This window comes from Herpailurus yagouaroundi, unplaced genomic scaffold (assembly GCF_014898765.1).
Source record: "Herpailurus yagouaroundi ecotype Mexico unplaced genomic scaffold, PumYag 196, whole genome shotgun sequence".
In the NCBI taxonomy this organism is placed as follows: domain Eukaryota; kingdom Metazoa; phylum Chordata; class Mammalia; order Carnivora; family Felidae; genus Herpailurus; species Herpailurus yagouaroundi.
The window spans coordinates 33,676,780-33,702,978 of NW_024412427.1; the positions used below are offsets into that span (position 1 = coordinate 33,676,780).

Here is a 26,199-nt window from a genome sequence, read left to right on the forward strand (position 1 = left end):
TTTCTTCCACTTATTTTGTATTTAACTTACTCTTCTTGTTCTAGTTTCCTAAGGTAGAAACTTCTAAATGATTGATTTTAGATCTTTCTTTTTTTCTAATATATTTATTCAATGCTATAAATTTCCCTCTAAGCACTGCTTTCACTACATCACACAAATTTTGATGTTCCGTTTTTATTTTCTTTATTTAAAAATTTTTTTTTCTAACGTTTTATTTATTTTTGAGACAGAGAGAGACAGAGCATGAACGGGGAGGGGCAGAGAGAGAGGGAGACACAGAATCGAAAGCAGGCTCTGGGCTCTGAATCATCAGCCCAGAGCCCCACCCGGGGCTCGAACTCACGGACCCGCGAGATCGTGACCTGAGCTGAAGTTGGACGCTTAACTGACTGAGCCACCCAGGCGCCCCATATTTTCTTTATTTTAAAATAACTCCTAATATTTCTTCTCTGACACATATAGTGTTATCCTTTCTTAGCTTATCAGTTATACTTCTTTTAAAAACACTTTTAATAGTTTTTTTTAGTGTTTGCAACATACATTTATAACAAATTCAAGTTCACTTTGAAATAACACTATACCAGTTCATAGGAAGTGGGAGTACCCTATAATAACAAAATAATCATAATTCCTCCCTCCTATCCCTTGTATCATTGCTGTCATTCATTTTACTTATATATAAGCATACATATGTATATTTCTGTATTAAGTGTATATATATACTTCTAATATATAAATATTATATATATCTTGTGTATATATGACATATGTGTATATTTGTGTATTAGGTATATGTGAATATATATATATATATATATATACACACACATATATATACTTATACATATATCTTGTGTATATCTGATATATGCAAAAGCATACATAATTGAATGCTTTGTTGCTATTATTATTTTGAAGAAACTAATCTGTTAGCTCAATTAAGAATAAGAAAAATGAAAGTTTTTATTTTACTTTCACTTATTTCTTTTCTGATGTTCTTCCTTTCTTTAGATGCAAATTTCCATTCTATGTAATTTTCCTTTTCTCTAAAGAATTTCTCTTAACATTTCTTTCAAGGCAGGTCTACTGGAAAAAAATTCCCTCAATTTTTGTTTATCTGAGAAGGAATTTCTTTCTCCTTCACTTTTCCTGCCAGAATCCCAAGTGATTTTTCTCTGATATTTACTGTGGGAGCCTGGTTTAACTCGTGGAGTTAAATCCTATAATATGTGAATCACCTCTATGACTAGGTCCCCTGAAGCTTTTTTTAAAGTTTATTTATTTGGGCGGGGGGGAGAGGGGCAGAGAGAGAGAATCCCAAACACACTCCACACAGTCAGTGCAGAGCATGACAAACTGTGAAATCATGACCTGAGCCAAAATCAAGAGTTGCACACTTAACTGAGTGAGCCTCTCCTCCCCTGGAGTTTTTAACTCTCAGAGTTGTCTGTGCTAAACTTTCAGCAATTCTTCAGTTACAATTCAGGTTCTCCATCCCCGGTAGTTTCCCATGGTAGTTTCCATGGTAGTTTCCACTTGTGAGTCTCTGCTCTGGTAGCTGCATTCACTTTTTCCAGAGCAAGAGATCCATGAAAGACAGAGAGAGAGAGAGAGAGAGAGAGAGAGAGAAGAGAGAGAAGGGATAATCCTTCATAACCTTATTTATTTCAGAAATAATAGGCAATCATTTCTGTCATATGCATTATTGACACAGACCAATCCTGGGATGAGACGGAAGGAAACTACACAAGGGTATGAATTCCAAGAGGTAGAGATCACTGAGGATCATCTCAGAGGCTGGCTGTCACAAACACTATACAATTATTAGGCTGGGAAGGACTGTAAAGGTCAAGTACAAGAAAGTTGACTTGTCCCAGGACCTCATTATTGCCACACTTTGCCAGCAGTTGAAAAATGTGGGGTGAAGGTCAATGTTAAGTTCCACTTCTTTATTTTACTGAGAAAAAAATAGGGACGCCTCACTGTAAAGTGGCTCATCTATCTACAGTCATGTGGAAGGAAGGACAGTTTAGGCTTTTATCACCATTCTTATTCTACTGATCTTCTGATGAGACAATGTGATCTCATACTATCTTCACATTGATCAATGTAATTATTTCCATATTTCATAGAGAATCCAAAGCAACGCAAAGGAAAATGGATTGAGTCACCCCATGAAACCAAGTCAGTGTTTCAGCTTCTATTCTCAGTCTGCCATCCTTGCTGAAACTGGACAGCACATCTTAGTTTCAACAAATAAATAGCCATTTAAATTTTAAACACGTTTTCTTCTCTTAGCTATGAGAGGACACGTCTAAAGAGAAACTCAAAGCATGTCAAGAGGGCCATAAAAACCTTTGCTTCCTAATAGACAAGTTTACAATGCATCAAATGTTTTCAGTTTGTAACAAGTTGAAGCTAAATGTGTCCATTTTTTTTTTAATCTGTACTTTTTCTGCAGTATGATTTCCTTACTTTAGGAGGGGAACAAAAGCACTATGTGCTTTATGAAAATATAGATTAGAAATGTCTAGGGATGTAATTATTGGACCATTTTACTTCAAATGCAATAGTATGAAGTTAATCAAAAAATAATTATAGTTCCTAAAAATATTGCTTTTTATATTAATGCTTTGCTTTTTAAAAAAATACTTTTTTGTACAGTTCTGCCTAGTTAAAACATTATATAAAACCTTGCTAGATGCTCTGGCAGAGCCATTTCTTTGAGGTGGTGACATTTCTGTCCAGCTACCACTAATGCGGGTGGAAGGCATCTAGACTCAGTGTGCTTTTCTGATTTTAGTGTAGTATGAAATTAACTTGGAGTAAAAAAAAAAAAAAAAAGGCCAAGGACAAGTTCACTGGTCGCAGTGAAGCCAGGATATAAAGGGTCTTTATTTTCAGGACAACCACTGTTTTGGGAAGCCAAAGCTTTAGCAGAGAAATGTCTTAGAATTCAGAGAAAATCCTGAATAATCTGAGAACAGAATATTCACAGATAGCTTTTCTTACTAAAATCAAGACTCCTGCCCTGCCACACACTCACATACTCACCCTCACTCTGATAATTATTACCCCAAGTGTGCCTGCATTAGATTAGTTGTTAGGTTCTGATTATAGGGTTTCCTGACTGAAGTTACAGCTCATGGGGTTTTACTGATGTGTGAGGTGTGGCCTAACCTGGACTAGATTCACCATGAGCATTGTTTTGAAACAGTCCAAGATGAGGCTAAAAGTCACGACATGGTCTGGCAAATGGAAGTCCCCTTTCAATAACTTACTACCACTTCATTTAACCAGAGGATTTCTCAGTGAGCAGCATAGGGTCAGTCTCTCAGTGTGGTTGGGTCACTAAGAAAACACTACCGACTGATAGTGGCTTATGAGCAATGGTTTTATTTCTCACAGTTACAGAGGCTGAGAAGTTCACAATCAAGGCAACAACATGTCAAATTCTGATGGGAGCCCTTTTTTCTGGTTCATAGAAGGTGCCTTCTTGCTGTGTGTTTACATGGTAGAAGGGGAGTCTCTTTTCTAAAGCACTAATCCCATTAATGAAGGCTCCACCCTCATGGCTTAAGGTACCTCCCAAGGGCCCCACCTCTGAATACCATCATAGGATTTAAACAGAGGAATTTTAGTGGGACACATACATTCAGACCTTAGCAGAGAGATTTTTGAAGAAAAGAGGTAGCAGAGTGAGCTGTGGGGGCATGAGGAAAAATGACATCTTCATTTTGTCTACTATGCATCATTTCTGCATGTTTATCATACTTAAGTCAGAAGGATGAGTGCCAAATTAGTATGCAAATATTTAAACTATACGACCTGTAAATCAGCACATTTTTTTCCAATATATGAAATTTATTGTCAAATTGGTTTCCATACAACACCCAGTGCTCATCCCAAAATGTGCCCATTTTTGCAGGAATTCTATTTAATGCAGTTTTGTATCAGGTATGCTTTTGTTTGAAACTCCTAATTAATGAGCGAATGCTCACTAGTTTTTAGTATGGTGTTACATGAAGACAAGTATTAATCGTTTTCTTGTTAAAAAACATACTAGCAAAATATAGATGATGCTTATAGATGATGAGCCATATTTTGGCCAATATGGCAATAATATTTTTGTGTAAATGAACTTTAAAGTTTAATAGATTAATTAGCCAATATATTTATTTCGTTGTATAGTTCCCTTCAAAATCACACAAAAGGATTATACATATGTTGGTGGAAATAACCCGAAGAACCAAATAACACATAAAAGCCTTCCTACAACCCAAGATGGTTATGCTATAAATAGTTTAAGATGAGCTTTCCTTTGAATGACTGTTTTGTTATCTGGTATTAAATAGTTTTTATTCAGGAATTTAGGTTCTGTTCTCCATTAGTGAATATTTATTGTGTTTTCACTTAAAGTAAGCTTGATTTTAAAAAGAAGTGGTAAGAAGTTTGTTGCTGTTAGTTTCCTTTCGTAAATAAATATTTACCCAAAGCATAAAATTTCTCTTTGAACTACAGAAGCTTCACATGAGAGAAATGCTCCAAGTCACAGCTCATTTCTGTGTGTAGCTGCCCACTCAAATGTCTTTATAAGACATATGTATTGTAATGGTCATTTAAATGAATAGATAAAATATATCAGTGCAATATCAAATACAAATACATGCACATGTAGATATATGCACACTTATTCTGTCCAAGTGTGTGTGACATCTTTTAGAAGATTCCAAGTTTATTAGGATTGTCCATTGTTATTTATTTGTTTATTTTTACTTTTTCTTTTTTTGGGCGATGGGGGAGAGGGAGAGAGAGGAAAAGGGAGGGGCAGAAGGAGTAGGGGAGAGAATCTTTTTTTTAATTTTGTGGTTTTTTTTTAAATTAATGTTTATTTTTGAGAGGCAGAGAGAGAGAGAGAGAGAGAGAGCAAGCATGAGCAGGGGAGGGTCAGGCAGAAAGAGAGGGAGACATAGGATCCAAAGCAAGCTCTAGGCTCTGAGCTGTCAACACAGGGCCCAATGCAGGGTCCGAAGTCACAAATGTTGAGATCATAACCTGAACTGAAGTCAGACACTTAACCAACTGAATGAGCCACCCAGATGCCCCATAATTTTGTGTGTGTGTGTTTAAGTTTATTTATTTTGAGAGAGAGAGAGAGAGAGAGAGAGAGCACAAGCAGAGGAGTGTCAGAGAGAAGGAGAGGCAGAATTACAACCAGGCTCTGAGCCACCAATGCAAAGCCTGATTTGGGGCATGATCTCTGGAACCATGACCTCAGCTGAGATCAAAAGTCAGACACTGAACCAACTGAGCCACCCCAGGAATCTAGGATTGTCTGGGAGAGACATTTTTGGGGGGATATAATTTGATTCTCTGGCTTTTGTGATTTTTTCTGTGATGAATTAAATATGGTTATTTATGTGAAAAATCCAAAAAAGATGATGGAGTGTCATACACAAGACTTTTTATAATGAAGACACAATTACTCAAATGTCTATTAAACTTACTTAACTAAAATAAGTACTAATCACTGTAAAGTATCATAGTCCATATTAAAAATTTTGTGTTTAACTCAGCAAGTAATTTTTAGAAAATTATCCCAAGAATGTTTGCAAAGTTTTGACAGTAATGCTATTTATCAGAACCCTGATTATGGAAGCAAAAATTGGAAAAAAAAATAGATGTCCAGAAATAGGGAATTAGTTATATATTAGTCATGTTGTAAGAGATAATGTTCATTCTAGCATATTAAGCAAAACAGCAGATTACATATGCAACCTTGGACCACTTTGATTGTGTTATTTTCAGTTCCTAGAATAGATACATTCAATGTTCACATAATTCCTAAATATAAAGAATCATATGTGCTATATCCATACATAAATATGTACATATACAAATGTATACATATATACATACATGTATACATGTATATATGTGTGTAATATATATTTTATACATACATGTTTTATGCATACACATTTTATATATATACATTTAAAAGTCATGAATTCTTTAATATTATAACTCATCCTCAACAAAAATGCAAGTGTGGCAAATAGCATGAAAATTCATGGATACTTCTGGAAACAAATGGAACACAGACAGAAGGAAGAAAGTGAGTGTTTGGCATCATTGGGAGATAATGCTTTGCTATCTGAGAATTTAATGTGTTCATGCTTTCTGAGAGAAAATTAATTGGTCCTTATTTACTTATATTGGCTCTGTGCTTCCACTGATTAAATCCGCCCTATACTTTGAAGTCTATTCAACCTCAGATGTTGGCAATGGCACGACCCACAAACCTTCATGACTTTTACATCAGTCATTCTTTGTTTTGAGGGTGTAAGGCAAGAAATGTAGAGAAGCATTTGTCTGGGGCCTGAACTTTGTTCATCTCAAGATGGAAGGATCAATGTGTGGCATATGTTCGCTTGTCCTGGTTTGTTTGTGATATTTAGGACCTCTAAAGTGTGATCTCTCTTGCTCAACCAAAGGGTAGTACTGTTTACTATTTAATATTTAAAGATAATAATTGGTAATAATAAGTATATAATATTTAATCCCATAAGGTACACAAGAATTTTTTTAGTCTTCTTCTATACCTCTTTATATCTTTTTTCTATTCTTTTTTTAAAATCCATTTTTATCTTTGAACCTATGTCTCTTGTAGCCAGCATAGAGCTGGGTCATTTTTTTAAATCCAGTTTGACAGACTCTGACTTTTTGTTGGACTATGTAACCCATTCATATGGGTTACATAAATTCTATGATTTATACAGTTGGGTTTATATCTGCCACCTTAGTTTTTGTTTTCTGTCTCATATTTTTTTATTCTTCTATTTATCCTTCACTGATTTTTTAAGTGAATATTTTCTGATATAGCATTTCAGTTTCAGTAAGTGATATTTTCATTATATTTTTGGAGTTTTTTTTAAAAACTAAACTTTATATTAGGTTCAGTTTATACATCTTAATGTATTGGAATTATCTTCAGATTACAGTTGCATTATTGTAGTCTGTATAGATTCAATCTCCTCTTTTTGTGATATTTTATGTGTATTATATGTTTAATATTAAAAGTAAAAAAATACACTATAGTTATTCCTTTATTATCTGTGGTCACTTCCTTAGGCACAGTACAACTTTGCTCCCTCTCATCTCCTTTGTGTTTTACTGGCAAATATATTATACACATGTCACATTTCTATATGTGATAAGTCCATTATTATATTATATACATATTACTTCATATAATTGCTTTTTAAATCCCATGTAAAAAGAAATTAAAAAAATATGCATTTATTCTGTTTCATATAATGACAAAATTACCTTTACTACTGCTCTTTTGTGTGTGTGCATATCAGCTGAAATTCATGTTCAGTGTCACTTGTTTTCATTATAAAGGGTGTCCTTTAGCATTTCCTGTATGTCTGTCTGATAGCAACAACTTCTCCCAATTTTGTTTTATTAGTTTGTTTTTTAAAACAGGGGGAGTCTTTACCTCACCTTCATTTTTGAATGATATAAGACATCATTTGCTTTGCTGGATACGGGATTCTTGGTTGACTTCTTTTTTCAAAACACTTTGAGTATATTATGCCACTGCCTTCTGTGTCCCATTATTTTTGCTGAAAAGTCATCCATTAATATTATTGGGGTTTCATCATAAGTGATGAAATTTTTTTCTTGCTGTGTTCAAGATTTTCTCCTTGCCCTTGACTTTCAGCATTTTTACTATATTTTGTGGATCTTTTTGTTGATCCTAGTTGACATCCTAAATATGTGGATTATTGATTTTCAATAAATTTTGGGAATCTTTTGCCATTATTTGTATGAATATTTTTCTGCCCCTTTTTGTCTCTCTTCTTCTCCAGGTGCACCTATGTTGGTGCAATGGATGTTGTCCCACATTTTTCTCAGGCTCTGTTCATTTTTCTTCATTCTTTCCTCTTTCTGTTTTTCAGTTTGTTCCATCTCTCTCAATGTGTTTTTGAGTTTGCTGATGCTTTCTTTCGCCAGTTCAAATCTACCATTGAAACCTCCAATGAATTTTAAAATTTCCAGTTAACTGTACTTCCAACTCCAGAATTTCCTTTTGGTTCTCTTTCAGAATTTTTTCTTCTTTATTGGTATTCTCTTTAATACAACATTCTCATCATACCTTCCTTTAATTCTTTTTTCATTCTTTACTTCATTCTTTGATATATTTATAATGGCTGTTTTATTTTATTTTTTTTATTTATTATTTATTTATTTATATATGAAATTTATTGTCAAATTGGTTTCCATACAACACCCAGTGCTCATCCCAAAAGGTGCCCTCCTCAATACCCATCACCCACCCTCTCCTCCCTCCCACCCCCCATCAACCCTCAGTTTGCTCTCAGTTCTCAACAGTCTCTTATGCTTTGGCTCTCTCCCACTCTAACCTCTTTTTTTTTTTATGGCTGTTTTAAAGTTTTTTATTGTTAAAAGTTTTTATGTTGACTGCTTTTTTCTTGTACATGAACCATCCTTTCTTGTTTGCTTGTCTCAGTTTGTTGTTGTTGGAAACTGTACACTTTAGATAATATATTGTAAGAAATCTGGATAGTAATCCTCTCCCAACCCCAGGCCTGTTATTATTATTTACTTGTTCATGTTTTAGTGACTGGCTATTTTTGTGAAAGTCTATTTACTACTCACACTGTAAATGCTGTTTCTTCTCAGGAAGGTGTCATTTGGGGGTATGTATACAGTCATCTGGGATGACAGTGGTATTAATTGGGTTTTCTTTCCCTCTTTCTCTGTTATGTTCCACTAATGCTGGCTGATTTCTTTATTGTTTTCAATAATGCCTTGGGGCAATCACTCTACAGATTGGACTGATCCTTTGAAGGAATGTTTTCCAGTGCCCATGTGTGATCTTTGTTCTGACCCCACTTCTGACCTCAGTTGTTTTATTCTATGTTTCTATCTAGCAAACTAACTGGCCTGAAGTCTAGGCTGTATTTACATTAAATCCAAGATTGTTCTCTTAATTGTTTTCACCACAGCCTCCACTGTTCTGAGAGTAGGTGATCTTAGGTTTGAGCTTCTCCATGTTCTGTAGCCAATGAAGTCATTTTCTTTGGGAAGATATTAGGAGCTACCTGTTTTATAGTTTGCTTGTCTCCCCATGCAAGTTCTCTGTGCCAGTGGTCTGAAGTTGATGGTAGGCAGAAATGGAAATCTTCCTTCTGAGTGACACCTTCATTACAGCAAGTTGGCACTAGGTGGAGGGGGACAGCAGCCTGAGGTCCTCTGAGTTTGCCTCTCCTGTCATGGAGCCACCACTTCATGAGCCAGATAAAGTGTGAATGGGTTCCCTGTATTCTCAGCATGAAGTGCCTATGACAGAGCCTTCTTTCTGTAAGTGGGGTGTGGGTGCAAAAAGGGAGCCCCCACTTCTCCACTACATTTGCAGGGGCCTTAGCCTCAGCCATAAGAAGCTGGAGGCGGGCTGAGAAATGAAGTCCTGCTCCTTCTGGGAAGAAAGCCCTGTGACTGGGAGCTGGGGGAGAGGAAATTCTATATTCTTGGCCTTCCCGAAATGGGAATGGGGCAAAGAGGGTTCATCCACCACACACTCTCAAATATCTTACTGAATTTTCATAGATTTTCTTCTTTTGTTATTTGCCTTTAGGGCCATTTCTAGAAACTCTATATGTTTTTTAAAAAAATAATTTTCATCACTTTCTCTTGGGGAGCAGGTCACAAGAGTTCCCTATGTTGTCATGCCACAACTTGATTTCCCCTGGCCTTTATTTTTCTAAAGATAATTTTGCTGGATGTAGGATTTTTGGATGACAAATTTTCCCCACCACACCCTGACCATGGCACTTTGAGTATGTTGCACCACTGCCTTATACCTCCATAATTTCTAGTTAGAAGTCACTTATTAATATTTTTAGGGTTCGCTTATAGTGAAGCTATGTTTTTACCCTATTGCTTTCAAGATTTTATCTTTGTCTTTGTCCTGAAACATTTTGACTGTGATATATCTGAATGTGGATCCTTTTGTGTTCATCCTCCTTGGAATTTGTTGAGCTTTTTGTTTGTACAGATTAATGGTTTTCTTTGTATGTGGAAGTTTTCAGGCATTATTTCTTCAAATATTTTTTCTGTCCCTTTTTACCTTTCTTCTTCCGATGCTCTCAATACATGTGTATTGGTGTGCTGACAGGTTTCCCATTACTCTCGGGAGATTGATTCCTTGTTAACCATTATTTTCTCTTTCTATTACTCAAACTTAATAATCTCAAATGATAAGTCTTCTAGTATTCTGATTCTTTTATTTTCCTCTAGCAGCTCAAATCATTTGATATCTTCTATGAATTTTCAATATCAGATATTATTCTTTTCAATGTCAGAATTTCCATTTGTTTTTAAAATAGTTCCTCTTTATTGACATTCTCTACTTGATAAGTCATCAGTGTCACAACTTCCCTTAATTCTCTAAACATAGTTTCCTTTCATTCTTTCAACTTATTATAATAGCTACTTTAAAAAATTTTGCTCCACTAAACATCTTTGACCCTCTCAAAGGCAGTTTCTATTAACCACCATTTTCCTTTATAAGGGTCACACTATGCTGTTTATTTGCATGTCTCTTTTTATTCTGAAAAGTGGACATTTAAAATAATATACGGTAGCAATTCTGGATTCCGATTACTGCCCTCTTCTCACCAGAGGCTTGTTGATGTTTCTGGGTTTTGTTATTTTATTTGTATAGTGTTTGCCTGGACGAATTCTTGAAACATACTTCTTCCAATGTAGGCTGCCTGTGATTTCACAGCTCAGTTCCCTCCACTTGTTTTTCCAGATCTTGTACCTAATAAAATAATTTCCTTAACAGATCTGTGGAACTACCAGCAACAGCTATCTTGCCTCTGTCCCTGGGCAGAACGTCTGGTGCATTATTGCATCAGAACTGGATATATAGGTAGTGTCCCACTTCTTGCAGAATGATACCTTCACTTTAGGAATGAGAGTTGGGAGGGACAAGTAGTATTCTCAGCTTGCCCTTCTCAAGTGGAACCTAGGTCTTACAAGCAGAAACTGAAGAGGGGCAGTGATGAGGGCTCCAGTATTCTTGGTCTACAAAAGCTTGGATCCATTCTCCATCAGAGGATTGGGAGTTGGCTGGGATAAGGGAACCTCAGTCTTCTTGGCTGCCCCCTCCTAGAATAGAGAGGAGGAAGATCCTGGCAACCCCTGTTGGGGTGAAATCATAGCTATATACTTGGGAGCTGGACAAGGATAAAAGGAGACCCTGTCCTCTTGGTCACACCTACCAGGAGTAGAGCTTCAGTAACACAGGTGGGGTTGGGGGTGGCTGGTGGAAATAGGTCCTGACTCAAACACCATAGACACCCAGTCTTCTTTCCAAGGTTTAGTATTTTTTATTGAATAAGTGCTTTTCAATTTGCTGTATGACCTTAGGTCAATTTCCAGAGACTCTAAATGATTGTGATTTATGACTTTTACAAGTTAAATAGTTTCACTCTGGGGAGAATGTGTAGAAGTCCTCATATAGTCATTCCAGAAGCTCTGATTACATTCTTACTTTTTAATATAATAGCGTATCTCAGGTTCATTTGGTACAGTTCTTTTACGAGACCTGCACTCATTTTCCAAAGGAGTCCTTGTTCCTTTTAATTAGAAACAGTATCTAAAGATCATGGTTTGGTTGACAGATTTGCTAATTTTTCTTAGGCATATTATTATATCTGGTCCTTTGCAGTTTATACAACTAGGAAATGCTCTTTTTTTTTAAGGTAAAATACATCATGAGGCCATATTGGAAAGACTTATTCTCAACAAGACTAACACAACAATGTATTTTATCCCTCAACACACACACACAACACCATCGTTATCACCAATAATACCAGAATAGAAATAAATCTCTTTAATATTGTTTTTTAGTTCTTTTTGTCCTTAGGTGATATCCAACTACTGATGTATAGTCAAATAATGTGTTAAAGTAGCAATACCTCCTCTTAGAGTGTTTATACCACTAATTACACAATTGCCTTTGATTTTTAGGGATCATTTAATTTATTTCTTTATTCAAATTATATACAAATATTTAAATGGTTTCAAAATCAAATATACAAAAAAAAAAGGATTCAAATAGTTTATTTATTTATTTTTTTAACGTTTATTTATTTTTGAAACAGAGAGACAGAGCATGAACAGGGGAGGGGCAGAGAGAGAGGGAGACACAGAACCGGAAGCAGGCTCCAGGCTCCGAGCCATCAGCCCAGAGCCCGACGCGGGGCTCGAACTCACAGACCGTGAGATCGTGACCTGAGCTGAAGTCGGACGTTTAACAGACTGAGCCACCCAGGCGCCCCTCGAATAGTTTAATTGGTAACCCTGCATCCTCCACCTTATTCTCTTCCTTCTTCATAGATTGACATTTAACTTATTTCATTTTATTTTTCTAGTGCTTCTTAAAAAAGAAAGTCCACGTACACATGTATTCATATTACTTTTCTGGGTATCATGAGAATGAAATACATTTTTTTCTGTACTTTGCTTTTTTCCTTTTTATTAATACATCTTAGAATACAGTCTATAGTAATATATAGAAATAACCTTCATTTATTATGGCTTATTTGCTGGAATTGATTTTTCCTTCCATATTCATGAATAATTTTGAATACAGGAATACCTCGGAGATGTGGGTTTGGTACCAGAACACTGCCATAAAGTGAATATCTCAAAAAAGTGAGTCAAAACTTTTTGGTTTCCCCAGTTTATACCAAAGTTATGTTGATATTACACCATAGTCTATTAAGTATGTAATAGTTCTATGTCTAAAAATAAGTATATACTCTAATTAAGAATACTTTACTGATTAAAAATTGCTAACCATCATCTGAGCTTTTAGTGAATCATAATCGTTGAACGCAGGTCACCATAACAAGTAAAATAATAATGAAAAAGTTTCAAATATTGCAAGAATCACCAAAATATGACACAGAGATACAAGTGAGCAAATGTTGTTGGAAAAAAGTTGCCAAAAGACCTACTTGATTCAAGGTTGCCACAAACCTTCAATTGGTAGGAAAATGCAGTATCTGTGAAGTGCAATAAGGGGAAGTGCAATAAAATGAGATGTGCCTGCATAATTGACTCCTGGGGTGGGGGTGACTGGAATACAGTCCCTTGGGGACCTCAGCCATTGAGGTGTGGATTCTGGTCTCTGGGATCTTGCTGCAGCCACAGCAGTTCACATTAATTTCTTTCACGTGTTGGACACCTTATAGTATTCCAATCAAGGAAGGGACACTTGTTGAGATGAGCACTGGGTGTTTTATGGAAACCAATTTAACAATATATTTAAAAAGAAAGCACTGCATCACGAGGATGAAATATAGCTAATATTGCCAAATAACTTTTCCTCTTTAAAGGGAAATTTTTAGCAATAACGTCCATCTTTGTTTATTTGGAAATTTTATCTTTGGAATTTTTATTTTCCTTTGCCAGTTAATTTAGTATTATTGAAATTTAGAATTTGAGATCAATAAATCTTTGTTGTAATCATTAACTGCCATTATGGCAAATTTTTACACTTTCATGAGCTACTCACTTAATATTTAAAAGTCAGTTCATGGGGCCCCTGGGTGGCGCAGTCGGTTAAGCGTCCGACTTCAGCCAGGTCACGATCTCGCGGTCCGGGAGTTCGAGCCCCATGTCAGGCTCTGGGTTGATGGCTCAGAGCCTGGAGCCTGTTTCCGAATCTGTGTCTTCCTCTCTCTCTGCCCCTCCCCCGTTCATGCTCTGTCTCTCTCTGTCCCAAAAATAAATAAACGTTGAAAAAAAAATTTTTTTAAATAAATAAATAAAAGTCAGTTCATGATTGGACACCCTAATGCTTATAGCAATGCTAACAACATTAGCAAAATTATGGAAAAATCCCAAATGTCCATCATAGACTGATGAATGGATAAATAACACATGGCAAATATATACAGTGGATTATTACTCAGCGATCAAAAAGAATTAAATCTTGCCATTTGCAACAATGTGGATGGAACTAGAGTGTATTATGCTAAGTGAAATAAGTCAGGCAGAGAAAGATATATCTTTTCACTCATATGTGGAATTTAAGAAACACAGCAGGTGAACAGGGGAAGGGAAGGAAAAGCAAGATGAAAACAGAGAGGGAGACAAACCATTAGAGACTCTTAAATACAGAGAACAAACTGAGGGCTGCTGAAGGGGAGGTGGGTGAGGGGATAGGCTAAATGGGTGATGGGCATTGAGGAGGTCACTTGGGATGAGTACTGGGTGTTATATGTAAGTGATGAATCACTGAAACCAATAGTACAGTGTATGTTAACTAATTTGAATTTAAATAAACAAACAAACAAACAAATAAACAGAACCCCCCTCAAAACCCCAAAACAAAAAAAAAAACAAAACAAAACAAAACAAAAAGATTTGACACCTAAGTTCATCAATGTGTTGGACAAAGTCTGAGTTCAGAGTATGTCTGTGTTGGAGCAAATCACGTCCTGTACCTAGAAAATTCCCTCAAATCCTCCCAACCCCCAGTATAAGATTTCTTTTTCCTACTTTGCACTTTTTCTTTCTCTTCTATTTCAGTTACAATGAAGTTGCAACTTCTAGATAGAAGGTATTTCTTAAGCTTACAAAAATCTATGAATTTCAAATAATTGAACTCATCCTCCATTAATCTAAATATACTTTTAAAATTAGATATTTATCTGTATAAAAGTAAACATAAAATATCATAACCATGCATTGAGAAGTTTCTCAAGTATGGAATTTTGTTGACCCATAATTCATCTAAAAATGCAACTATGAAACTCATTTCATCTATTTTTCAAAGAAAAATGTTTTTAAAAATTAGATGGATATGGTCAAGACTGTACCTTTAAAATAACAGAAATGGGAATTGGTATGAGTTGTTTGACTAAATTTGCATGCAACCATTAATTATTACATGAGAGTCTAATAAAAGGTGTTCCAGCAAGCAAGCCAAACATGTTTCTGTCAGTCTATGTTTGTTTTATACAATGTATAGGCATGTGTCATTCTTTTTTGAAATGACTTCCATTCAATTCTACTTACTCTGGAAATGAATTTCCCACCACTCTGCTTCTTTTTTTTTTTTCTCTGTCCTCTGTCAAAATCCCCGGGTATTTTGAATTTCTTGAGTATCCTCCAGAGTGGGGATGCCCTTTGTCACTAGACCTTGCTTTCATCTGGTAGAGCAGGTGGCCCCCTGGGGAGAGAAACTTTCAGTGGCATTTGTCACACTGGGCTCTCTGGCTCTGTTACTGATGTTGAAGCAGACAAATTAAGGAACAAAGCTGAAGTCATTTTCCAAAAAAAAAAGTCCCGTTGGGTTTCTGAGCTGTATCTGCTATGCAAAGAAGTGGTTAAAGAAGCTTCAGAAGGCTGAAGCTCTCCCCTGGAAGGGACCTTGCTGTGGGTCAGCTCTCCACATCAGAGGCCCCACCAACATACACTGACCATTGGTCCTGGGGCTTCAGGATTTTGTTTTCCTTCAAGAGACTAGATTTCATGTTCCTTATTGAGCGGCCTTTCTTTCTCATTCTGGTGTTATTTCCACATAAAATAGGGGAGAGAATCCTCTTTGCATTTGATTGAAGTTGATTTCATTGTGAGATTTCTTTCTTTTTTTGAGTTTTATTATTTATTTTTTATTGAAGTATAATTAACATACATACAATGGTATATTAGTTTCAGGTGTACAATACAGTGACCCAACAATTCTATGGATTTCTCAGTGCTCATCACAATAAGTGTACTCTTAATCTCAGCGATCCCCCCACTTACCCTCCCTCTGGCAACCTCCAGTTTCTTCTGTCTTTAAGAGTTTGTTTTTTGTTCGCATGTTTTTCTTTGTCTGTCTGTTTGTTTTGTATCTTAAGTTCTACATATGAGTGAGATCATATGGTATTCATCTTTCTCTTGTTTCACTTAGCATTATGCTCTCTAGGTCCATCCATGTTGGTGTAAATGGCAAGATTTTATTCTTCTTTTGTGGTTGAGTAATATTCACTATATATTATATATTACATTTATATTATGTTATATATTATTCCATTATGTATACATTTATACTACATCATGTCTATACATTTATTTATCAATGGACACTTGGGTTACTTTCATAACTTGGCTATTGTAATTAGTGCTGCAATAAACATAGGAGTGCAAATATGTTTTTGAATTAGTGTTTTCATTTTCTTTGGGTAAATAGCAGTAGTACAATTGCTGGATAGTAGGATAGTTCTATTTTTAACTTTTTGAGGAACCTCCATACTGTTCCCCAGAGTGGCTGCACCAGTTTGCATTCCCACCAACAGTGCATGAGGTTCATTTTGCCCCACAACATTGCCAAAACCTGTTGTTTCTTGTGTTTTGGGTTTTAGCCATTCTGATAGATGTAAGGTGATAGCTCATTATGGTTTTTGTTTGCATTCCTCTGATGATGAGTGATGTTAAGCATCTTTTTAAGTCACTGTTGGCCATTTATTTGTATCTATTCTTTGAAAAAATGTCTGTTCAGGTCCTCTGTCCATTTTTGAAATCATTGTTAGATGTTTTAATCCATCTGCCAACGCTGGCCATCTTTGATGGCTGAAGACGATCAACTCTGAAATGTCCTCTGTCTTTAGCCTCTACACAAGAGCGGGAAATGAGTATTACTGGCCCCAGGAGGACATATACTTCCCTATCCTCTAAATTTTTCCCTAACTTTGGCTTTGGTTTTCAACAAACCTTAGCTGGTAGCCAAGAAAAATACTTTTAAGAACACCCCTTCAAAACTGAAAGGGACAAGAATCATAAATTTAAAAATAATTATAATGAAGCAGGAAGTCTAATCTCATGCTCCCCTCTCCCCTTGACACCTGTATCAGGGACCTTGTGAGTGGAAGGTGGGCGCCCATTTCCCTAAATGCTGTACATACATCAGAGCTGAGTGCTGCCCTCCACCTTCACCAGAGACACATTCCTGGACTTTGGGCATTGTGCATGCTTCAGAGGAAGAGAAACCCTGGCTTTGACTTGAGGCCTCTCACTCAAACCTGAGAGGAAAATCTGTGTGTGAGTCTTGGTTCCCCAAAGGAGAGAAAATGAGAAGGCACTTCCTATCCATTAAAGTATCCAAAACATTGCTGAGAGAAAGTTAAACCAGTCCAGATGCTAAGAACGTTAAGTCTAAAGGAGTTCAGAAACCCTACAGACTGCCAAGAAAACGTTAGGGTTGCACTTCATCTAGGTTAGTTTCCAGTTGGTTCTAGGGGCAGGCAACTAACTTGCTTGTAGAGTTCAAGAACTAGGCTTGAGCCCAGTGAGGCTGGCCCCTTCTCCTTATTCTGGTTCATAGAAGGAAAATTCTGGAAAAGATATGGGTGGGAGTCAAAGAGGTCAAGAATGCCTCCTCCAGAAAGGAGAGCATCACAGCCAGAGGAAGCAGCCCACCATCTCAGGACAGAGCCATTCTTCAGAGTTCCATGTGTTACCCTTGAAGACAGTGTTGAGGAGAGAAAGCCACCAGAGCAATAAATCAGTACAAATAAATATTTGCTATTTTAGTAAAAATAAATATTTTAAGTATAAACAAATGCATAGATAATGACAGAGGCACTTCTTGCCCCATCAGCATAATAAATGAGAACATTAAAACCTTGACCAGTATCACTGAAAAGGACCGTAATGAATAGCTTTTGTTTTTTATGCTTAGCTATGGAACTATCCTGAAAATCGTACAATTGTACAGCAAGAGAAAAAAAAATTCTGTAGGAATGTTGGAAATGTATGTAAGCATACAAGCAGGCAGTGAGATGCTGTCTAACAAACAACTTTTTTTAATAGAACACTTATAGGTATATCTTTTTCCTCCAATGGGATTTCATATCATAAAGTATAATATAAAAGAGAGCTAAGTTAAATTAAACAAATAAATTTTCACAAAATGCCTACTGTAAGAAATGCTAGGTAATTTATAATTCATCTTATTTGCTAATAAGATTCAGGCCCTTGCCAAGAAATAACCTCTTTCAATGATATTATTTTGCTGAATCCACAGGGGACAGACTGTCAGCTAAAACCTTAATTTTCATTTTTTATTTTGATAAGATGGATGTTCAGATTGTTCTCTCCTTTTTAAAAAGTTGAACCTTGCATCTTCTCAGAATGAGAGAGTTTCTTTTCTTTCCTTTCTACAGTAGGTAGTGTCTGAGCAGTGGAGGCTGAACGCATGAGGTATACTGCAGAGACCATCATAAGATGTGGTGGAATCCCTACAGCACTAAAAGGTATCTGCTTTCCTTGTAGCAAGCATGCTGCCTTCTGAGTCCTCTTAATTAATGCTTTTCATCAAAAGAAATGACGACCTATGGTTTCTGTTTTAATTGAATTGGTGCTTATGGTGGACTGTATCATGTTCAAAGACCGAAAGATTAGATATTCATTTGTGCCTGGTTTTAAGCTTTCTGAGCTCTCTCTGTTTGGTATTCACTACAGTTGAGTGGATTTGGGGGGGGGGTGGAAATCTGTATTGTATTTGTGTAAAATTACAAAGTATCAGTGGTCTAGATCTGATGTTATACTCACATGTTTTCCCTAATTTTCTTTTTATTACCCTTTGCATAATTGCAAGGCAATGCAGCCTTCCAATTACAGGGACCACTGACAAACATAAACAGCAACTCAGCACCAGCGGGCACTTGTTTCCTGCAGCACATGCCACCGTGCCATTCCTCAAAAATGCACCCACAGCTTATTCACAATTATAGATGCCACAGGAACAGGGAAACAGATGCCCAGGGAAGAAAACAATGATGGCTGAACCTACTGGCCAATCTGTGAAAGCCAGCCCGTGTGGTGAAAATGAGAAAAGACAAAGTATTCATGGTTGAATCTATGGGCCACATTGCTAAGGTCAAAAATCTAGCCATCTAGGGCCAGATTCAATAAAAATCTGTCTGGATTTTATGCCAAGCCATGCAGGCCTGGAAAAATCAATTTTCTGGAACTTGTGAAGTCTTCCATAGTCGAGGCAGACAGCATTCCTGCTGATTCTTACTCAGAGCAGGCTTGGGAGGCACTCCAGAGGCCTGGGTCAGTCCTGAGTCTTAGATGTTTTGAGCAGGGTCTAGCAGGAATGAAAAGGGGTGAGGAACATGCATGTAGCCCCTTGTCAGTCTCTGCATGTCCATGCATGGAACTATCGGGTGGCATTCATTCATTGATTTTTTTTTCATTTATTCATCAAACATTTTGAGGCTCCAACCCTGTGCCCAGTGCTATGCTATAGGCTGGGAAAATTGAGATGGAATCACAACATGACCACAATTAAACAGCCAATTGCAGTAGCATGTCATAGAGATTCCTTAAAATATGTAAAGGATCTTATGGAAGCACTGAAAAGAGGCATCTCATTAAGTCTGGAAGAGTTAGAGAGTTTGTCTGGGAATGCTTTCCCCAGGAGGCAACAAGTGAGATCAACCTTGAGGTTTGGATATAGAATAAGGGCAAAGAGAAGGACCAGCGCATTAGACTGAAAACCTCAGGGACAATGGTGTGGAGGTGTGTGTGTGTGTGTGCGTGTGTGTGTGTGACAGAGAGAGAGAAGGAGACAGACACAGGAAAAGAGAGAGAGTGAGAGAGACAGGCAGAGACAGACAGAGATGGCAGAGAGGTAGTTCCCAATCCTATATAGTAAATGGGGAGGAGGCAAACAGACTGGGGCCAGAAAGCCAAAGCCACCAACAGTTTTAAGCAGAAGAGGTGCATACTATCCTTACATTTAGAAAGAACCTGGAGATGTGTGGACAATGGAGTGGAGCAAAGATGAAGCCAGATGAGGGAGATGGCTTTGGAGGTCATCACAGTAATCACAGTGAGAAGTGAGTTGGGGCAGATGCACTGAAAAACTTCATGGCAATAGAATCATGGGGCTCAGGGCCCGAGTGGTTGGGTGGAGAGATGGAGGCATGGGGGACAATGCCCCATTCTTGCTGATCAGACAAGGATAGAGGGAGGGGAAGCTGTGGAGGGCAAGGTAATAAAATGAGATGTGTGCCGATGCTAGGAAGGTTGGCAGACAGTTTGGAACATAATTCTGAGCTGAGGTTAAAGTGGGGGGGGTCATTAGTCTATGGGCAATGGTTATAATCTGGAGTATAGATGAGGGAAACAGACCAAAGAGAAAAAATCAAGTGAAAAGAAACAAGGCTTGGGTACAAAGTCTTAGACAGTACTAAGATCAGGCTGAGGTGGTGGAGAAACTCAGAAAGCCATCAGAGGGTGGCACATAGAGAGGAAAGCCAGCAGAGAATAAAGTCCCAAATGCAAGAGCAGAGAAAGCTCTAAGACACATGGGGCCAGTTTTATATTCTGCAGATTGGTCAAGCAAGACAAGGAGTCCTCAAAGGGGCTGGGTTTGAGACTCAATGACAAACAGCCCTGCATTACATAGACCTTATGGAGGCTACGTTTAGTGTCATAAGCACAAAAGATAAATTATCAGATAAAGTCTCTCCTGAGACTTCAAGCTGGGCAAGTTCAGTGAGTGTGACTTCTTGACTCTTCCATTTACATTGGAGGGATACCTCTAGTGGATTGTGTCCTGCCAGCCAAGGGAAGTCTTTTTTTTTTTAAGCTTATTTATTCATTTATTTTGAGAGAGAGAGAGAGAGAGAGAGAGAGAGAGAGAGAGAGAAGAGGGGAGGAGCAGAGAGGAAAAGAGAGCAGGTACTGTCAGTGCAGAGCCTAAAGTGAGGCTCAAACTCACGAACTGTGAGATCATGATCTGAGCCGATGTCAAGAGTTGACGCTTACCCAACTGAGCCATGAAGGTGCCCTAGGTCAAGGGAAGCCTTAAGTGGGGGATTATTAACCTTGTGTATTTCCAAATGTTTTGCTCTGTAACTCTAGTGATTTACCCCTTAGAATGCAAAAGTGGCCTCCTCATGTTCCCTGAATCAGGCTCCAAGTACCATTTCTCACTGTGGCCACACGGTTCATTGGTGGAATAAAATGTCATATAAGACTATGCAGAGTGGATTGTGATTTGTTACCCTGGTGATTTCTTTCTTTCTTTTTTTTTTTTTTTTTTTTTTTTCTCATTTTTCCACATTGAATCTGAAGGTGGGGAGAAAACACACCTAGAGTAAACTGATGCTATGACATCCAGGGGATGACCTCTATGTGCTCTGCCATTTTAATAGGATATGCTTTGCCTTACTAGTGTTGATACTGCCAGTGCTCCATCCACACCCCCTTGACACATGCTCCTTCTGCATCATTGCTGGCTTCTTACCTCAAGTGCTGGAACTGCACCAGAGCTTCTTAGCCCATGCTTGGGGCAGGCCAGAAAGGCTGTGGAGTTCACGTTTGTCTGCCAGGAGCAGCCCTCAGACAATAACTTCTGGGAATAAGTGGATTTGCCAATGTGATTGGTGGATATGGCAGTGCTGAGGCACGTTTGACACAGTCTCTCAGAGGTCTTCAGCAGGATTAATGTAGAAACAGGTTTGATTTACACCCTTTATTTGTTATCTTCCCTTCTGTTTCATTTTCATACTACTTTATGAGTGGTTACAGGGATCACTCCCAAGTTAAGTACTGCTACCTTGTCTCAAGGTAGGGGAATCTAACCTAACTGCCAACCAAATTCAAACAAAAAAACTCAAATGTAGTTGAGCTGGTAAAATTCACGACCAAAGAGAGAAAGTAGTACCATTTCAGGTATAGTAAGGATGAATTTTTTGTAACTTTTTAAATGTTAATTTATTTATTATGAGAGACTGAGAGAGAGAAAGGGGGAAAACCCCAAGCAGGCTCAGCACAGTCAGCACGGAGCCCGACCCTGGTCTCAATCCCACAAACTGTGAGATCATAACCTGAGCTGATATCAGGAACCAGACACTCAACCAACTAAGCTACTCAGGTGCCCCAGGAATGAGTTTTTCAGGCCCCAAATCCAGGTCTGAAAAAAAGGGAACTTTATTTTTCTAGTACTAAGTTTAACTTTGATTTGACACCTCATTTTATCAAGTAACAAGCGCTTAATCTCAACCCATTTTAGGTAATCTACATTGATTTGGTCCTCTCCTCTCCCACCTCTGCTTGTCTCTCTGGGGCTGTGTTTAAATTCCAGGAAACTTACAAGGCACCAATTCCCAGGGGCAGGATGTGAGGACCTGGCCAATGGCAAGCGCCTGTCCACTGCAGTTGCTGAGCAACAGTGCCTGTTTGTACCCTCACTGTCAGCATCCCTTCTAGCAACATCCAACAATATGCCTATGGCCTCATGATGACTTCAAGCCTCCTGCCACATAGATTTGGCTCTGTTCTAGTCTTCATGCCTTTAATGACTCTTAAAGTTCATTTCTATCAGTTACTTCCACATGTCCTCAGCTTCCTGGAGAAGTGGTGACTGGCCTTTACCAGGACCACTGGGGTGCTTCGAGGCTCTGTGGCGGAGGGTTGGGGGGCGGTCTCACTAGCTCATCTATCTAAATACCATTGGAAGCCTTTTTAAATTTTGCTAATTTCATATCATGCCAAAAGAATCAGAAGAACTCTGGGTCTTGCCACCTATTCAGGCCCCCAAGACAAGGCTGTTCTGTTTTCTTGACCTCTGTCTCTTCTGTCTTTCTTGATCTCTCTTCCCTGCCAACCAGCAAGTTCTCCACTGGTTTGTAGGCAGGGCCCACCTCAGCCCTGGAACAACACTAAGGCACTAACAGATGGTAATTGAGGATAACACCCCTAGCTTCCTTGAAGCCTCCTGGTGGGACAACTGAATTGTGTTCTACTTATTCTGAGGTATGTCCTATCCTGAGGGGCTTGAGCCCCAACTGCTCACAGCAGCAGCACTATGATTAATACCCTCTTTACTGGCATTGTCTCCTTCCTTGTCATGTTTCCCAAGTCTCCCACTCCAGATAACTGGGATCACTTCTCAAATCAATACCTGCCCCCAAGCCCTGCTTTAGGACTGCTTTGGGGATTACCCAATTTGAGACACAGCCTCTTCCACTTTGGGGTCTTACAAACACATGCCACCAACACCCCCCCTCCCCACCCCCATTTGTGGTATTACAACGTGAATTCAGGCTGGTACCTGTGGGAGTGGTATGGTAGAAACAGAGGTTGCCAATGCCAGATTAAACCATGCCTTTGATTTAGCAAAGTGTTGGTAACGGTGGCAACAAAATTGCTTACCAGAACGCCTGAAAGAATTTGTTTGGCATTGTAAGATATGCTTCCTAATGGCTGGAAGGTAGGATGATTTTGGGGGTGGAGGAGGCAGTGAGAGTCTCTGTCAGTTAGTAACCCAGGCAGGGGTGGGAGAGCGGAGGCAGGACAGGTGTGTGTGTGTGTGTGTGTGTGTGTGTGTGTGTGTGTGTGTCTGTGTGTATAGAGGCACTTCATAGTGGAAATATAAGAGACCATTTCAAATAGAGAGCTAAGTCAAAACACCCAAGAAGCCGAAGTGTGGGGTTCTCCAGTTCAGAAGCCTGGCTGGTCTAACTCAGTGAGTAGGCCAGCCATAAATACCAAGAGTAACTGCAGAAACCATGAGGGGCCAGCAGTTTCCTGTTTCTTATATTCAAAATTTAAGAGGCAGGCAGGGAACAAGTAAGAACAGCATGCCTCTAGCACCAGCCTTCTCTGATGCATGAGTGGAGATCATCCATTCTACAGGACTGCCCTTCTCCCATGGTCTTTGCCTAGTTTACCCTGAAGGTGGCAGGAGCTCTTTGTCCTTTCCCATCTGGGAAGCTGGGGCAGGGAGACGGAGACCAGGGCAGACCCCACCACAGTCCATGGAAAGGCTCCCTGCTAATGGAAAGTACTGGTGCCCTTGCTGCCCAAGTTGGCTTGCTTCAATTCGTCACAGAGGCACAAGGTTGGTAACTCACCATGAAGTCAGCAGAGCAGAGAAAATATTTGCCTAAAGATTAGCAGGGGAAGCCCCTCTGGATTTCCAACATGCCGGGCCTGACAAGCTCCAGGTTTTCAAATACCTCAGACCAGAGAGGGGAAAATATAGCGCAGGGGTGTGTGTGTGTGTGTGTGTGTGTGTGTGTGTGTGTGGTGATGGCAGGCATTTTACACACAAAGCTAGTTGTCATGGAAGAGGCCCTTCCTTCCATTCCTGGTCACACAAACTCCTGAAAATGCCACTCAGGCAGTGCCTCTAAGTACTGAAAATCTGGTTTTGTTAGTAGCATGGGGGGCTCTTGCTGGTGCACTGGAGACTCAGGAGGGCTTAGCATGCTGCCCTCCAAAGAGGAGCTCTGCAGATTGAATCATTGGTTGAAGTCCCATTCTGTTGGTTATGTGGTCCCAGGGCCTTTTAGTTAGAAACATCTGACTGAGAACTTTTAGGGCAGAGAAGGACAATGATCTTTTACTCCTGGGGCACTGAGGGTACATACAGTTTCAGGTTACCCTGACAAGTTTGAACTGTCTTTCAAGCCAGTTCTTTTTATGTTTGAAAACTTAGGTAAATTTTGTGTATGTTAATTTTAGTATAATACAATATTTCAAATGTCATTAAATAGGACTTACATCATATTGTTCTATGGCTTCATGTCCTTGGCAACTGACCTTGTATCATTTTATTTCCCAAGTGTGAGAAATAAAGTAAGGGACAATGTAGAGGACCCAGGACACGAATTGGGGGCATTTTACCTGGTCTGCACATTTGGAACCTTGGGAATTTGAGTAAGTATTCATTGTGATTCTATTTTCTTCCTTTTCTTCATCAGCCAAAAGGTGGGGGTGGGGTGGGATGGGACAATATTTGAGTGATAATTTCTAATCATTCTAATCATAACTTGTATGATTTGATATACTCTGCTTATGTTTTACAAATATGTTCTCACATTTAAGTAAACTGAGCATACAACTATTACTGGAAATGAATTGACAAAAAGTATTTAAAAGAGTAAAAGATTTAGCAGTGGATGACATCATTGAACAAACCACATCCCAGGGGCTGGTTCTGAAGATACTGACAACCTGGAGAACCAAAGGGGAACAGTAAGTAAGGAAAACAATTCACACACTTGCTGAAAGACTGACATGACAGTTATTCTCAGTGTGACTGATTTTGGGGATGCATGTTTCAGTAGGTTGGAGAAAGTGAGTAAGGAGGTGGGAAAGTGTGACTTTTTTGTCATTTAAAATTTTTTAATGTTTATTTATGTTAGAGAGAGAGGGAGAGAGAGAAAGAGGGAGGAGCATGAGTGAGGGAGGAGCAGAGAGAGAGGGGGACAGATGATCTGAGCAGGCTCCAGGTTCCACGCTGACAGCACAGAGCCTGATGCAAGGCTCAAACCCATGAACTCTGAGGCCATGACCTGAGCCAAAGTTGGATGCCCAACCGACTGAATCACCAGGCACCCCTGTAATTTAAATTTTGATAAAATCTTAATACATACAAAATATACAAAACCATATATTTTTCCCACACATTTGAGAATAAGTTGAGGACATGATTTTATGACACTTATTCTTCCATTTACTTCCGTGTGCATTTCTTAAGAACCAGGGGTTTTCTCTTACTGCTCACAGTCCTATGGTCAGAATAATCCACATTTAGATTTTGCCATTTGTTCCAATAATTGGCAGTGCCCTGCACAGCGGTTTTATTTTCTTTGTCCAGGATCCAATCAGGGATCATTCATGACATTTAGTTATTACGTGTTTTAGTTCCATTTATCTGGAACAATACCTTAACGATTCTTCATTGTCCTACAAAGTTCTAGCCAGTTATTGAGTAGAAAGTTCCTTACTTTAGGTTTGTCTGTTTCCTTAAGATTAGGTTCAAGTTATGCATTTTTTACAATATCACATGAGGTAGCTTGCCCCAGCACATCCTACCCAGAGGCACGTGAAGTTGGTTTGTCCCATTTTGGGTGCAAATAATTTCATCATTTGGTTAAGGCAGTTACTTTTACTTTTAAATCACATCTTTGAATTAAATATGCTATATGGTTAAGACTTGCTGCTTCCCCTGGTTTCTCAGGAAACCAGAAGGAATACAGCCTTACTGCAACAGTGCCACCTGCTGAAAAAGAGGGAATGCTTTCCTTAGAATTCAAGTCCCCAGACACGGTTTGTATGTTGATGCCTTCCAAA

General features: G+C 38.5%; 1 long non-coding RNA gene across 1 annotated transcript; it reads left to right on the forward strand.

The window, feature by feature from the left end:
• Positions 1 to 12,696: 12,696 nt before the first annotated feature.
• LOC121012070 (uncharacterized) lies at positions 12,697 to 24,781 on the forward strand. The gene is made up of 3 exons (XR_005781927.1): positions 12,697 to 12,759; positions 18,264 to 18,353; positions 24,687 to 24,781. It is a non-coding gene; the product is annotated as an uncharacterized LOC121012070 (long non-coding RNA).
• Positions 24,782 to 26,199: the final 1,418 nt, after the last annotated feature.